Genomic DNA, 14796 nt, shown 5'->3' with positions numbered 1-14796 from the left:
GGGCTGGAGGAGGTTACAGAGATAGGGAGGGGGCAAGGGACAGGGAGGGATTTGAACAGGAAGATGAGAATTATAGGGGCTGGAGGAGGTTACCGAGATAGGGAGGGGGTGAGGTGCCGTGGAGTGATTTGAACAGGAGGATGAGAATTGTAGGGGCTGGAGGAGGTTACAAAGATAGGGCGCGGGCGAGGGGCCATGTAGGGCTTTGAACAGGAGGATGAGAATTGTAGGGCTGGAGGAGGTTACAGAGATAGGGAGGGGGCGTGTGTCCATGGAGGGATTTGAACCGGAGGATGAGAATTGTAGGGGGGTGGAGGAGGTTACAGAGATAGGGAGGGGGCGAGGGGCCATGGAGGGATTTGAACAGGAGGATGAGAATTGTAGAGCTGGAGGAGGTTACAGAGATAGGGAGGGGGCGAGGGGCCGTGGAGGGATTTGAACAGGAGGATGAGAATTGTAGGGCTGGAGGAGGTTACAGAGATAGGGAGGGGGCGAGGGCCATGGAGGGATTTGAATTGGAGGACGAGAATTGTAGGGGCTGGAGGATGTTACAGAGATAGGGAGGGGGCGAGGGCCATGGAGGGATTTGAACAGGAGGATGAGAATTGTAGGGCTGGAGGAGGGTACAGAGATAGGGAGGGGACGAGGGGCCATGGAGGGATTTGAACAGGAGGATGAGAATTGTAGGGCTGGAGGAGGTTACAGAGATAGGGAGGGGGCGAGGGCCTTTGTGGGTTTGAACAGGAGGATGAGAATTGTAGGGCTGGAGGAGGTTACAGAGATAGGGAGGGGGCGAGGGCCATGGAGGCATTTGAACAGGAGGATGAGAATTGTAGGGCTGGAGGAGGTTACAGAGATAGGGAGGGGGCGAGGGCCATGGAGGGATTTGAAGAGGAGGATGTGTATTGTCGGGCTGGAGAAGGTTACAGAGATAGGGAGGGGGCGAGGGCCATGGTGGGATTTGAACAGGAGGATGAGAATTGTAGGGCTGGAGGAGGTTACAGAGATAGGGAGGGGGCGATGAGGGCCATGGAGGGATTTGAACAGGAGGATGAGAATTGTAGGGGCCGGAGGAGGTTACAGAGATAGGGAGGGGGCGAGGGCCATGGAGGGATTTGAACAGGAGGATGAGAATTGTAGGGGCTGGAGGAGGTTACAGAGATAGGGAGGGGGCGAGGGCCATGGAGGGATTTGAACAGGAGGATGAGAATTGTAGGGGGCTGGAGGAGGTTACAGAGATAGGGAGGGAGCGAGGGTCCATGGAGTGATTTGAACAGGAGGATGAGAATTGTAGGGCTGTAGGAGGTTACAGAGATAGGGAGGGGGCGAGGGCCATGGAGGGATTTGAACAGGTGGATGAGAATTGTAGGGGCTGGAGGAGGTTACAGAGATAGGGAGGGGGCGAGGGGCCATGTAGGGATTTGAACAGGAGGATGAGAATTGTAGGGCTGGAGGAGGTTAGAGAGATAGGGAGGGGGCGTGGGGCCATGGAGGGATTTGAAAAGGAGGATGAGAATTGTAGTGGGGTGGAGGAGGTTACAGAGATAGGGAGGGGGCAAGGGCCATGGAGGGATTTGAACAGGAAGATGAGAATTGTAGGGGCTGGAGGAGGTTACAGAGATAGGGAGGGTGCGAGGGGCCGTGGAGGGATTTGAACAGGAGGATGATAATTGTAGGGCTGGAGGAGGTTACAGAGATAGGGAGGGGGCGTGGGGCCATGGAGGGATTTGAACAGGACGATGAGAATTGTAGGGGCTGGAGGAGGTTACAGAGATAGGAAGGGGGCGAGGGCCATGGAGGGATTTCAACAGGAGGATGAGAATTGTAGGGGCTGGAGGAGGTTACAGAGATAGGGAGGGGGCGAGGGCCATGGAGGGATTTGAACAGGAGGATGAGAATTGTAGGGCTGGAGGAGGTTACAGAGATAGGGAGGGGGCGAGGGCCATGGAGGGATTTGAACAGGAGGATGAGAATTGTAGGGCTGGAGGAGGTTACAGAGATAGGGAGGGGGCGAGGGCCATGGTGGGATTTGAACAGGAGGATGAGAATTGTAGGGCTGGAGGAGGTTACAGAGATAGGGAGGGGGCGTGGGCCATGGAGGGATTTGAACAGGAAGATGAGAATTGTAGGGGCTGGAGGAGGTTACAGAGATAGGGAGGGGGCGAGGGCCATGGTGGGATTTGAACAGGAGGATGAGAATTGTAGGGCTGGAGGAGGTTACAGAGATAGGGAGGGGGCGAGGGGCCATGGAGGGATTTGAACAGGAGAATGAGAATTGTAGAGGGCAGGAGGAGGTTACAGAGATAGGGAGGGAGCGAGGGTCCATGGAGTGATTTGAACAGGAGGATGAGAATTGTATGGCTGTAGGAGGTTACAGAGATAGGGAGGCGGCGAGGGGCCATGGAGGGATTTGAACAGGTGGATGAGAATTGTAGGGGCTGGAGGAGGTTACAAAGATAGGGAGGGGGCGAGGGGCCATGGAGGGATTTGAACAGGAGGATGAGAATTGTAGGGCTGGAGGAGGTTAGAGAGATAGGGACGGGGCGTGGGGCCATGGAGGGATTTGAACAGGAGGATGAGAATTGTAGGGCGGTGGAGGAGGTTACAGAGATAGGGAGGGGGCAAGGGCCATGGAGGGATTTGAACAGGAAGATGAGAATTGTAGGGGCTGGAGGAGGTTACAGAGATAGGGAGGGGGCGAGGGGCTGTGGAGGGATTTGAACAGGAGGATGAGAATTGGAGGGCTGGAGGAGGTTACAGAGATAGGGAGGGGGCGAGGGCCATGGAGGGATTTGAACAGGAGGATGAGAATTGTAGGGGCTGGAGGAGGTTACAGAGATAGGGAGGGGGCGAGGGCCATGGAGGGATTTGAACAGGAGCATGAGAATTGCAGGGCTGGAGGAGGTTACAGAGAAAGGGAGGGGGCGAGGGCCATGGTGGGATTTGAACAGGAGGATGAGAATTGTAGGGATGGAGGAGGTTACAGAGATAGGGAGGGGGCGTGGGCCATTGAGGGATTTGAACAGGAAGATGAGAATTGTAGGGGCTGGAGGAGGTTACAGAGATAGGGAGGGGGCGAGGGGCCATGGAGGGATTTGAACAGGAAGATGAGAATTGTCGGGGCTGGAGGAGGTTACAGAGATAGGGAGGGGGCGAGGGGCCATGGAGGGATTTGAACAGGAGAATGAGAATTGTAGGGCTGGAGGAGGTTAGAGAGATAGGGAGGGGGCGTGGGGCCATGGAGGGATTTGAACAGGAGGATGAGAATTGTAGGGGGGTGGAGGAGGTTACAGAGATAGGGAGGGGGCGAGGGGCCATGGAGGGATTTGAACAGGAGGATGAGAATTGTAGGGCTGGAGGAGGTTACAGAGATAGGGAGGGGGCAAGGGCCATGGAGGGATTTGAACAGGAAGATGAGAATTGTAGGGGCTGGAGGAGGTTAGAGAGATAGGGAGGGGGCGTGGGGCCATGGAGGGATTTGAACAGGTGGATGAGAATTGTAGGGGCTGGAGGAGGTTACAGAGATAGGGAGGGGGCGAGGGGCCATGTAGGGATTTGAACAGGAGGATGAGAATTGTAGGGCTGGAGGAGGTTAGAGAGATAGGGAGGGGGCGTGGGGCCATGGAGGGATTTGAAAAGGAGGATGAGAATTGTAGTGGGGTGGAGGAGGTTACAGAGATAGGGAGGGGGCAAGGGCCATGGAGGGATTTGAACAGGAAGATGAGAATTGTAGGGGCTGGAGGAGGTTACAGAGATAGGGAGGGTGCGAGGGGCCGTGGAGGGATTTGAACAGGAGGATGATAATTGTAGGGCTGGAGGAGGTTACAGAGATAGGGAGGGGGCGTGGGGCCATGGAGGGATTTGAACAGGACGATGAGAATTGTAGGGGCTGGAGGAGGTTACAGAGATAGGAAGGGGGCGAGGGCCATGGAGGGATTTCAACAGGAGGATGAGAATTGTAGGGGCTGGAGGAGGTTACAGAGATAGGGAGGGGGCGAGGGCCATGGAGGGATTTGAACAGGAGGATGAGAATTGTAGGGCTGGAGGAGGTTACAGAGATAGGGAGGGGGCGAGGGCCATGGAGGGATTTGAACAGGAGGATGAGAATTGTAGGGCTGGAGGAGGTTACAGAGATAGGGAGGGGGCGAGGGCCATGGTGGGATTTGAACAGGAGGATGAGAATTGTAGGGCTGGAGGAGGTTACAGAGATAGGGAGGGGGCGTGGGCCATGGAGGGATTTGAACAGGAAGATGAGAATTGTAGGGGCTGGAGGAGGTTACAGAGATAGGGAGGGGGCGAGGGCCATGGTGGGATTTGAACAGGAGGATGAGAATTGTAGGGCTGGAGGAGGTTACAGAGATAGGGAGGGGGCGAGGGGCCATGGAGGGATTTGAACAGGAGAATGAGAATTGTAGAGGGCAGGAGGAGGTTACAGAGATAGGGAGGGAGCGAGGGTCCATGGAGTGATTTGAACAGGAGGATGAGAATTGTATGGCTGTAGGAGGTTACAGAGATAGGGAGGCGGCGAGGGGCCATGGAGGGATTTGAACAGGTGGATGAGAATTGTAGGGGCTGGAGGAGGTTACAAAGATAGGGAGGGGGCGAGGGGCCATGGAGGGATTTGAACAGGAGGATGAGAATTGTAGGGCTGGAGGAGGTTAGAGAGATAGGGACGGGGCGTGGGGCCATGGAGGGATTTGAACAGGAGGATGAGAATTGTAGGGCGGTGGAGGAGGTTACAGAGATAGGGAGGGGGCAAGGGCCATGGAGGGATTTGAACAGGAAGATGAGAATTGTAGGGGCTGGAGGAGGTTACAGAGATAGGGAGGGGGCGAGGGGCTGTGGAGGGATTTGAACAGGAGGATGAGAATTGGAGGGCTGGAGGAGGTTACAGAGATAGGGAGGGGGCGAGGGCCATGGAGGGATTTGAACAGGAGGATGAGAATTGTAGGGGCTGGAGGAGGTTACAGAGATAGGGAGGGGGCGAGGGCCATGGAGGGATTTGAACAGGAGCATGAGAATTGCAGGGCTGGAGGAGGTTACAGAGAAAGGGAGGGGGCGAGGGCCATGGTGGGATTTGAACAGGAGGATGAGAATTGTAGGGATGGAGGAGGTTACAGAGATAGGGAGGGGGCGTGGGCCATTGAGGGATTTGAACAGGAAGATGAGAATTGTAGGGGCTGGAGGAGGTTACAGAGATAGGGAGGGGGCGAGGGGCCATGGAGGGATTTGAACAGGAAGATGAGAATTGTCGGGGCTGGAGGAGGTTACAGAGATAGGGAGGGGGCGAGGGGCCATGGAGGGATTTGAACAGGAGAATGAGAATTGTAGGGCTGGAGGAGGTTAGAGAGATAGGGAGGGGGCGTGGGGCCATGGAGGGATTTGAACAGGAGGATGAGAATTGTAGGGGGGTGGAGGAGGTTACAGAGATAGGGAGGGGGCGAGGGGCCATGGAGGGATTTGAACAGGAGGATGAGAATTGTAGGGCTGGAGGAGGTTACAGAGATAGGGAGGGGGCAAGGGCCATGGAGGGATTTGAACAGGAAGATGAGAATTGTAGGGGCTGGAGGAGGTTACAGAGATAGGGAGGGGGCGAGGGGCCCTGGAGGGATTTGAACAGGAGGATGAGAATTGTAGGGCTGGAGGAGGTTACAGAGATAGGGAGGGGGCGTGGGGCCATGGAGGGATTTGAACAGGACGATCAGAATTGTAGGGGCTGGAGGAGGTTACAGAGATAGGAAGGGGGCGAGGGCCATGGAGGGATTGGACAGGAGGATGAGAATTGTCGGGGCTGGAGGAGGTTACAGAGATAGGGAGGGGGAGAGGGCCATGGAGGGATTTGAACAGGAGGATGAGAATTGTAGGGCTGGAGGAGGTTAGAGAGATAGGGAGGGGGCATGGGGCCATGGAGGGATTTGAACAGGTGGATGAGAATTGTAGCGGCTGGAGGAGGTTACAGAGATAGGGAGGGGGCGAGGGCCATGGAGGGATTTGAACAGGAGGATGAGAATTGTAGGGCTGGAGGAGGTTAGAGAGATAGGGAGGGGGCGAGGGGCCATGGAGCGATTTGAACAGGAAGATGAGAATTGTCGGGGCTGGAGGAGGTTACAGAGATAGGGAGGGGGCGAGGGGCCATGGAGGGATTTGAACAGGAGAATGAGAATTGTAGGGCTGGAGGAGGTTAGAGAGATAGGGAGGGGGCGTGGGGCCATGGAGGGATTTGAACAGGAGGATGAGAATTGTAGGGGGGTGGAGGAGGTTGCAGAGATAGGGAGGGGGTAAGGGCCATGGAGGGATTTGAACAGGAAGATGAGAATTGGAGGGGCTGGAGGAGGTTACAGAGATAGGGAGGGGGCGAGGGGCCGTGGAGGGATTTGAACAGGAGGATGAGAATTGTAGGGCTGGAGGAGGTTACAGAGATAGGGAGGGGGCGTGGGGCCATGGAGGGATTTGAACAGGACGATGAGAATTGTAGGGGCTGGAGGAGGTTACAGAGATAGGAAGGGGGCGAGGGCCATGGAGGGATTTGAACAGGAGGATGAGAATTGTAGGGGCTGGAGGAGGTTACAGAGATAGGGAGGGGGCGAGGGCCATGGAGGGATTTGAACAGGAGGATGAGAATTGTAGGGCTGGAGGAGGTTACAGAGATAGGGAGGGGGCGAGGGCCATGGTGGGATTTGAATAGGAGGATGAGAATTGTAGGGCTGGAGGAGGTTACAGAGATAGGGAGGGGGCGTGGGCCATGGAGGGATTTGAACAGGAAGATGAGAATTGTCGGGGCTGGAGGAGGTTACAGAGATAGGGAGGGGGCGAGGGGCCATGGAGGGATTTGAACAGGAAGCTGAGAATTGTAGGTGCTGGAGGAGGTTACAGAGATAGGGAGGGGGCGAGGGGCCATGGAGGGATTTGAACAGGAGAATGAGAATTGTAGGGGGCTGGAGGAGTTTGCAGAGATAGGGAGGGGGCGAGGGCCATGGAGGGATTTCAAGAGGAGGATGTGTATTGTCGGGCTGGAGAAGGTTACAGAGATAGGGAGGGGGCGAGGGCCATGGTGGGATTTGGAGAGGAGGATGAGAATTGTAGGGCTGGAGGAGGTTACAGAGATAGGGAGGGGGCGAGGGCCATGGAGGGATTTGAAGAGGAGGATGTGTGTTGTCGGGCTGGAGAAGGTTACAGAGATAGGGAGGGGGCGAGGGCCATGGTGGGATATGAACAGGAGGATGAGAATTGTCGGGCTGGAGCAGGTTACAGAGATAGGGAGGGGGCGATGAGGGCCATGGAGGGATTTGAACAGGAGGATGAGAATTGTAGGGGAGGGAGGAGGTTACAGAGATAGGGAGGGGGCGAGGGCCATGGAGGGATTTGAACAGGAGGATGAGAATTGTGAGGCTGGCGGAGGTTACCGAGATATGGAGGGGGTGAGGTGCCGTGGAGTGATTTGAACAGGAGGATGAGAATTGTAGGGCTGGAGGAGGTTACAGAGATAGGGAGGGGGCGAAGGGCCATGGAGGGATTTCAACAGGTGGATGAGAATTGTCGGGGCTGGAGGAGGTTACAGAGATAGGGAGGGGGCGAGGGGCCATGTAGGGATTTGAACAGGAGGAAGAGAATTGTAGGGCTGGAGGAGGTTACAGAGATAGGGAGGGGGCGAGGGGCCGTGGAGGGACTTGAACAGGAGGATGAGAATTGTAGGGCAGGAGGAGGTTACAGAGATAGGGAGGGGGCGAGGGGCCATGTAGGGATTTGAACAGGAAGATGAGAATTGCAGGGGCTGGAGGAGGTTACAGAGATAGGGAGGGGGCGAGGGGCCATGGAGGGATTTGAACAGGAGAATGAGAATTGTAGGGGGCTGGAGGAGGTTACAGAGATAGGGAGGGGGCGAGGGGCCGTGGAGTGATTTGAACAGGAGGATGAGAATTGTAGGGCTGGAGGAGGTTACAGGGATAGGGAGGGGGTGAGGGCCATGGAGGGATTTGAACAGGTGGATGAGAATTGTAGGGGCTGGAGGAGGTTACAGAGATAGGGAGGGGGCAAGGGCCATGGAGGGATTTGAACAGGAAGATGAGAATTGTAGGGGCTGGAGGAGGTTACAGAGATAGGGAGGGGGCGAGGGGCCATGGAGGGATTTGAACAGGAAGATGAGAATTGACGGGGGGTGGAGGAGGTTACAGAGATAGGGAGGGGGCGAGGGGCCATGGAGGGATTTGAACAGGAGAATGAGAATTGTAGGGGCTGGAGGAGGTAACAGAGATGGGAGGGGGCGAGGGGCCATGGAGGGATTTGAACAGGAAGATGAGAATTGTAGGGGCTGGAGGAGGTTACAGAGATAGGGAGGGGGCGAGGGGACATGGAGGGATTTGAACAGGAGGATGAGAATTGTAGGGGCTGGAGGAGGTTACAGAGATAGGGAGGGGGCGAGGGCCATGGAGGGATTTGAACAGGAAGATGAGAATTGTAGGGCTGGAGGAGGTTACAGACATTGGAAGGGGGTGAGGGCCATGGAGGGATTTGAAGAGGAAGATGAGAATTGTAGGCGGCTGGAGGAGGTTACAGAGATAGGGAGGGGGCGAGGGCCATGTAGGGATTTGAACAGGAGGATGAGAATTGTAGGGCTGGAGGAGGTTACAGAGATAGGGAGGGGGCGAGGGGCCGTGGAGGGATTTGAACAGGAGGATGAGAATTGTAGGGGCTGGAGGAGGTTACAGAGATAGGGAGGGGGCGAGGGGCCGTGGAGGGATTTGAACAGGAGGATGAGAATTGTAGGGCTGGAGGAGGTTACAGAGATAGGGAGGGGGCGAGGGGCCGTGGAGGGATTTGAACAGGAGGATGAGAATTGTAGGGGCTGGAGGAGGTTACAGAGATAGGGAGGGGGCGAGGGCCATGTAGGGATTTGAACAGGAGGATGAGAATTGTAGGGCTGCAGGAGGTTAGAGAGAAAGGGAGGGGGCGTGGGGCCATGGAGGGATTTGAACAGGAGGATGAGAATTGTAGGGGGGTGGAGGAGGTTACAGAGATAGGGAGGGGGCAAGGGCCATGGAGGGATTTGAACAGGAGGATGAGAATTGTAGGGCTGGAGGAGGTTACAGAGATAGGGAGGGTCGAGGGGCCGTGGAGGGATTTGAACAGGAGGATGAGAATTGTAGGGGCTGGAGGAGGTTACAGAGATAGGGAGGGGGCGAGGGGCCGTGGAGGGATTTGAACAGGAGGATGAGAATTGTAGGGCTGGAGGAGGTTACAGAGATAGGGAGGGGGCGTGGGGCCATGGAGGGATTTGAACAGGACGATGAGAATTGTAGGGGCTGGAGGAGGTTACAGAGATAGGAAGGGGGCGAGGGCCATGGAGGGATTTGAACAGGAGGATGAGAATTGTAGGGGCTGGAGGAGGTTACAGAGATAGGCAGGGGGCGAGGGCAATGGAGGGATTTGAACAGGAGGATGAGAATTGTAGGGGCTGGAGGAGGTTACAGAGATAGGGAGGGGGCGAGGGCCACGGAGGGATTTGAACAGGAGGATGAGAATTGTAGGGCTGGAGGAGGTTACAGAGATAGGGAGGGGGCGAGGGCCATGGTGGGATTTGAACAGGAGGGTGAGAATTGTAGGGCTGGAGGAGGTTACAGAGATAGGGAGGGGGCGAGGGCCATGGAGGGATTTGAACAGGAGGATGAGAATTGTGGGACTGGCGGAGGTTACCGAGATAGGAGGGGGCGAGGGCCATGGAGGGATTTGAACAGGAAGATGAGAATTGTAGGGGCTGGAGGAGGTTACCGAGATAGGGAGGGGGTGAGGTGCCGTGGAGTGATTTGAACAGGAGGATGAGAATTGTAGGGCTGTAGGAGGTTACAGAGATAGGGAGGGGGCGAGGGGCCATGGAGGGATTTCAACAGGAGGATGAGAATTTTAGGGGCTGGAGGAGGTTACAGAGATAGGGAGGGGGCGAGGTGCCATGGAGGGATTTGAAGAGGAGGATGAGAATTGTAGGGCTGGAGGAGGTTACAGAGATAGGGAGGGGGGCGAGGGGCCACGTAGTGCTTTGAACAGGAGGATGAGAATTGTAGGGCTGGAGGAGGTTACAGAGATAGGGAGGGGGCGTGGGGCCATGGAGGGATTTGAACAGGAGGATGAGAATTGTAGTGGGGTGGAGGAGGTTACAGAGATAGGGAGGGGGCAAGGGATAGGGAGGGATTTGAACAGGAAGATGAGAATTGTAGGGGCTGTAGGAGGTTACAGAGATAGGAAGGGGGCGAGGGGCCGTGGAGGGATTTGAACAGGAGGATGAGAATTGTAGGGCTGGAGGAGGTTACAGAGATAGGGAGGGGGCGTGGGGCCATGGAGGGATTTGAACAGGAAGATGAGTATTGTAGGGGCTGGAGGAGGTTACAGAGATAGGGAGGGGGCGAGGGCCATGGAGGGATTTGAATAGGAGGACGAGAATTGTAGGGGCTGGAGGATGTTACAGAGATAGGGAGGGGGCGAGGGCCATGGAGGGATTTGAACAGGAGGATGAGAATTGTAGGGCTGGAGGAGGGTACAGAGATAGGGAGGGGGCGAGGGGCCATGGAGGGATTTGAACAGGAAGATGAGAATTGTAGAGCTGGAGGAGGTTACGGAGATAGGGAGAGGGCGAGGGCCTTTGTGGGATTTGAACAGGAGGATGAGAATTGTAGGGCTGGAGGAGGTTACAGAGATAGGGAGGGGGCGTGGGGCCATGGAGGGATTTGAACAGGAGGATGAGAATTGTAGTGGGGTGGAGGAGGTTACAGAGATAGGGAGGGGGCAAGGGATAGGGAGGGATTTGAACAGGAAGATGAGAATTGTTGGGGCTGTAGGAGGTTACAGAGATAGGAAGGGGGCGAGGGGCCGTGGAGGGATTTGAACAGGAGGATGAGAATTGTAGGGCTGGAGGAGGTTACAGAGATAGGGAGGGGGCGTGGGGCCATGGAGGGATTTGAACAGGAAGATGAGAATTGTAGGGGCTGGAGGAGGTTACAGAGATAGGGAGGGGGCGAGGGCCATGGAGGGATTTGAATAGGAGGACGAGAATTGTAGGGGCTGGAGGATGTTACAGAGATAGGGAGGGGGCGAGGGCCATGGAGGGATTTGAACAGGAGGATGAGAATTGTAGGGCTGGAGGAGGGTACAGAGATAGGGAGGGGGCGAGGGGCCATGGAGGGATTTGAACAGGAGGATGAGAATTGTAGGGCTGGAGGAGGTTACGGAGATAGGGAGAGGGCGAGGGCCTTTGTGGGATTTGAACAGGAGGATGAGAATTGTAGGGCTGGAGGAGGTTACAGAGATAGGGAGGGGGCGAGGGCCATGGAGGGATTTGAACAGGAGGATGAGAATTGTAGGGCTGGAGGAGGTTACAGAGATAGGGAGGGGGCGAGGGCCATGGAGGGATTTGAAGAGGAGGATGTGTATTGTCGGGCTGGAGAAGGTTACAGAGATAGGGAGGGGGCGAGGGCCATGGTGGGATTTGAACAGGAGGATGAGAATTGTAGGGCTGGAGGAGGTTACAGAGATAGGGAGGGGGCGATGAGGGCCATGGAGGGATTTGAACAGGAGGATGAGAATTGTAGGGGCCGGAGGAGGTTACAGAGATAGGGAGGGGGCGAGGGCCATGGAGGGATTTCAACAGGAGGATGAGAATTGTAGGGGCTGGAGGAGGTTACAGAGATAGGGAGGGGGCGAGGGGCCATGGAGGGATTTGAACAGGAGGATGAGAATTGTAGGGCTGGAGGAGGTTACAGAGATAGGGAGGGGGCGTGGGCCATGGAGGGATTTGAACAGGAAGATGAGAATTGTAGGGGCTGGAGGAGGTTACAGAGATAGGGTGGGGGCGAGGGGCCATGGAGGGATTTGAACAGGAGAATGAGAATTGCAGGGGGCAGGAGGAGGATACAGAGATAGGGAGGGAGCGAGGGTCCATGGAGTGATTTGAACAGGAGGATGAGAATTGTAGGGCTGTAGGAGGTTACAGAGATAGGGAGGGGGCGAGGGGCCATGGAGGGATTTGAACAGGTGGATGAGAATTGTAGGGACTAGAGGAGGTTACAGAGATAGGGAGGGGGCGAGGGGCCATGGAGGGATTTGAACAGGAGGATGAGAATTGTAGGGGCTGGAGGAGGTTACAAAGATAGGGAGGGGGCGAGGGGCCATGGAGGGATTTGAACAGGAGGATGAGAATTGTAGGGCTGGAGGAGGTTAGAGAGATAGGGACGGGGCGTGGGGCCATGGAGGGGTTTGAACAGGAGGATGAGAATTGTAGGGGGGTGGAGGAGGTTACAGAGATAGGGAGGGGGCAAGGGCCATGGAGGGATTTGAACAGGAAGATGAGAATTGTAGTGGCTGGAGGAGGTTACAGAGATAGGGAGGGGGCGAGGGGCTGTCGAGGGATTTGAACAGGAGGATGAGAATTGTAGGGCTGGAGGAGGTTACAGAGATAGGGAGGGGGCGAGGGCCATGGAGGGATTTGAACAGGAGGATGAGAATTGTCGGGGCTGGAGGAGGTTGCAGAGATAGGGAGGGGGCGAGGGCCATGGAGGGATTTGAACAGGAGGATGAGAATTGTAGGGCTGGAGGAGGTTACAGAGATAGGGAGGGGGCGAGGGCCATGGTGGGATTTGAACAGGAGGATGAGAATTGTAGGGCTGGAGGAGGTTACAGAGATAGGGCGGGGGCGTGGGCCATGGAGGGATTTGAACAGGAAGATGAGAATTGTAGGGGCTGGAGGAGGTTACAGAGATAGGGAGGGGGCGAGGGGCCATGGAGGGATTTGAACAGGAAGATGAGAATTGTAGGGGCTGGAGGAGGTGACAGAGATAGGGAGGGGGCGAGGGGCCATGGAGGGATTTGAACAGGAGAATGAGAGTTGTAGGGGCTGGAGGAGGTTAGAGAGATAGGGAGGGGGCGTGGGGCCATGGAGGGATTTGAACAGGAGGATGAGAATTGTAGGGGGGTGGAGGAGGTTACAGAGATAGGGTGGGGGCAAGGGCCATGGAGGGATTTGAACAGGAAGATGAGAATTGTAGGGGCTGGAGGAGGTTACAGAGGTAGGGAGGGGGCGAGGGGCCGTGGAGCGATTTGAACAGGAGGATGAGAATTGTAGGGCTGGAGGAGGTTACAGAGATAGGAAGGGGGCGAGGGCCATGGAGGGATTTGAACAGGAGGATGAGAATTGTAGGGGCTGGAGGAGGTTACAGAGATAGGGAGGGGGCGAGGGCCATGGAGGGATTTGAACAGGAGGATGAGAATTGTAGGGCTGGAGGAGGTTACAGAAATAGGGAGGGGGCGAGGGCCATGGTGGGATTTGAACAGGAGGATGAGAATTGGAGGGCTGGAGGAGGTTACAGAGATAGGGAGGGGGCGTGGGCCATGGAGGGATTTGAACAGGAAGATGAGAATTGTCGGGGCTGGAGGAGGTTACAGAGATAGGGAGGGGGCGAGGGGCCATGGAGGGATTTGAACAGGAAGATGAGAATTGTAGGTGCTGGAGGAGGTTACAGAGATAGGGAGGGGGCGAGGGGCCATGGAGGGATTTGAACAGGAGAATGAGAATTGTAGGGGGCTGGAGGAGGTTACAGAGATAGGGAGGGGTCGAGGGCCATGGAGGGATTTCAAAAGGAGGATGTGTATTGTCGGGCTGGAGAAGGTTACAGAGATAGGGAGGGGGCGAGGGCCATGGTGGGATTTGGAGAGGAGGATGAGAATTGTAGGGCTGGAGGAGGTTACAGAGATAGGGAGGGGGCGAGGGCCATGGAGGGATTTGAAGAGGAGGATGTGTGTTGTCGGGCTGGAGAAGGTTACAGAGATAGGGAGGGGGCGAGGGCCATGGTGGGATATGAACAGGAGGATGAGAATTGTCGGGCTGGAGCAGGTTACAGAGATAAGGAGGGGGCGATGAGGGCCATGGAGGGATTTGAACAGGAGGATGAGAATTGTAGGGGCCGGAGGATGTTACAGAGATAGGGAGGGGGCGAGGGCCATGGAGGGATTTGAACAGGAGGATGAGAATTGTAGGGACTGGAGGAGGTTACAGAGATAGGGAGGGGGCGAGGGCCATGGAGGGATTTGAACAGGAGGATGAGAATTGTGAGGCTGGCGGAGGTTACCGAGATAGGGAGGGAGCGTGGGGCCATGGAGGGATTTGAACAGGAAGATGAGAATGGTAGAGGCTGGGGAAGGTTACAGAGATAGGGAGGGGGCGAGGGGCCATGGAGGGATTTGAACAGGAGAATGAGAATTGTAGGGGGCTAGAGGAGGTTACAGAGATAGGGAGGGGGCGAGGGGCCGTGCAGTGATTTGAACAGGAGGATGAGAATTGTGGGGCTGGCGGAGGTTACCGAGATAGGAGGGGGCGAGGGCCATGGAGGGATTTGAACAGGAAGATGAGAATTGTAGGGGCTGGAGGAGGTTACCGAGATAGGGAGGGGGTGAGGTGCCGTGGAGTGATTTGAACAGGAGGATGAGAATTGTAGGGCTGTAGGAGGTTACAGAGATAGGGAGGGGGCGAGGGGCCATGGAGTGATTTCAACAGGAGGATGAGAATTGTAGGGGCTGGAGGAGGTTACAGAGATAGGGAGGGGGCGAGGGGCCATGGAGGGATTTGAACAGGAGGATGAGAATTGTAGGGCTGGAGGAGGTTACAGAGATAGGGAGGGGGGCGAGGGGCCATGTAGGGCTTTGAACAGGAGGATGAGAATTGTAGGGCTGGAGGAGGTTACAGAGATAGGGAGGGGGCGTGGGGCCATGGAGGGATTTGAACAGGAGGATGAGAATTGTAGTGGGGTGGAGGAGGTT

This window comes from Somniosus microcephalus, unplaced genomic scaffold (genome assembly GCF_052327205.1).
Source record: "Somniosus microcephalus isolate GS21.2 unplaced genomic scaffold, FLI_Smic_1.0 unresolved_chr9, whole genome shotgun sequence".
Taxonomy (NCBI): domain Eukaryota; kingdom Metazoa; phylum Chordata; class Chondrichthyes; order Squaliformes; family Somniosidae; genus Somniosus; species Somniosus microcephalus.
This window is presented reverse-complemented; position numbering follows the sequence as displayed.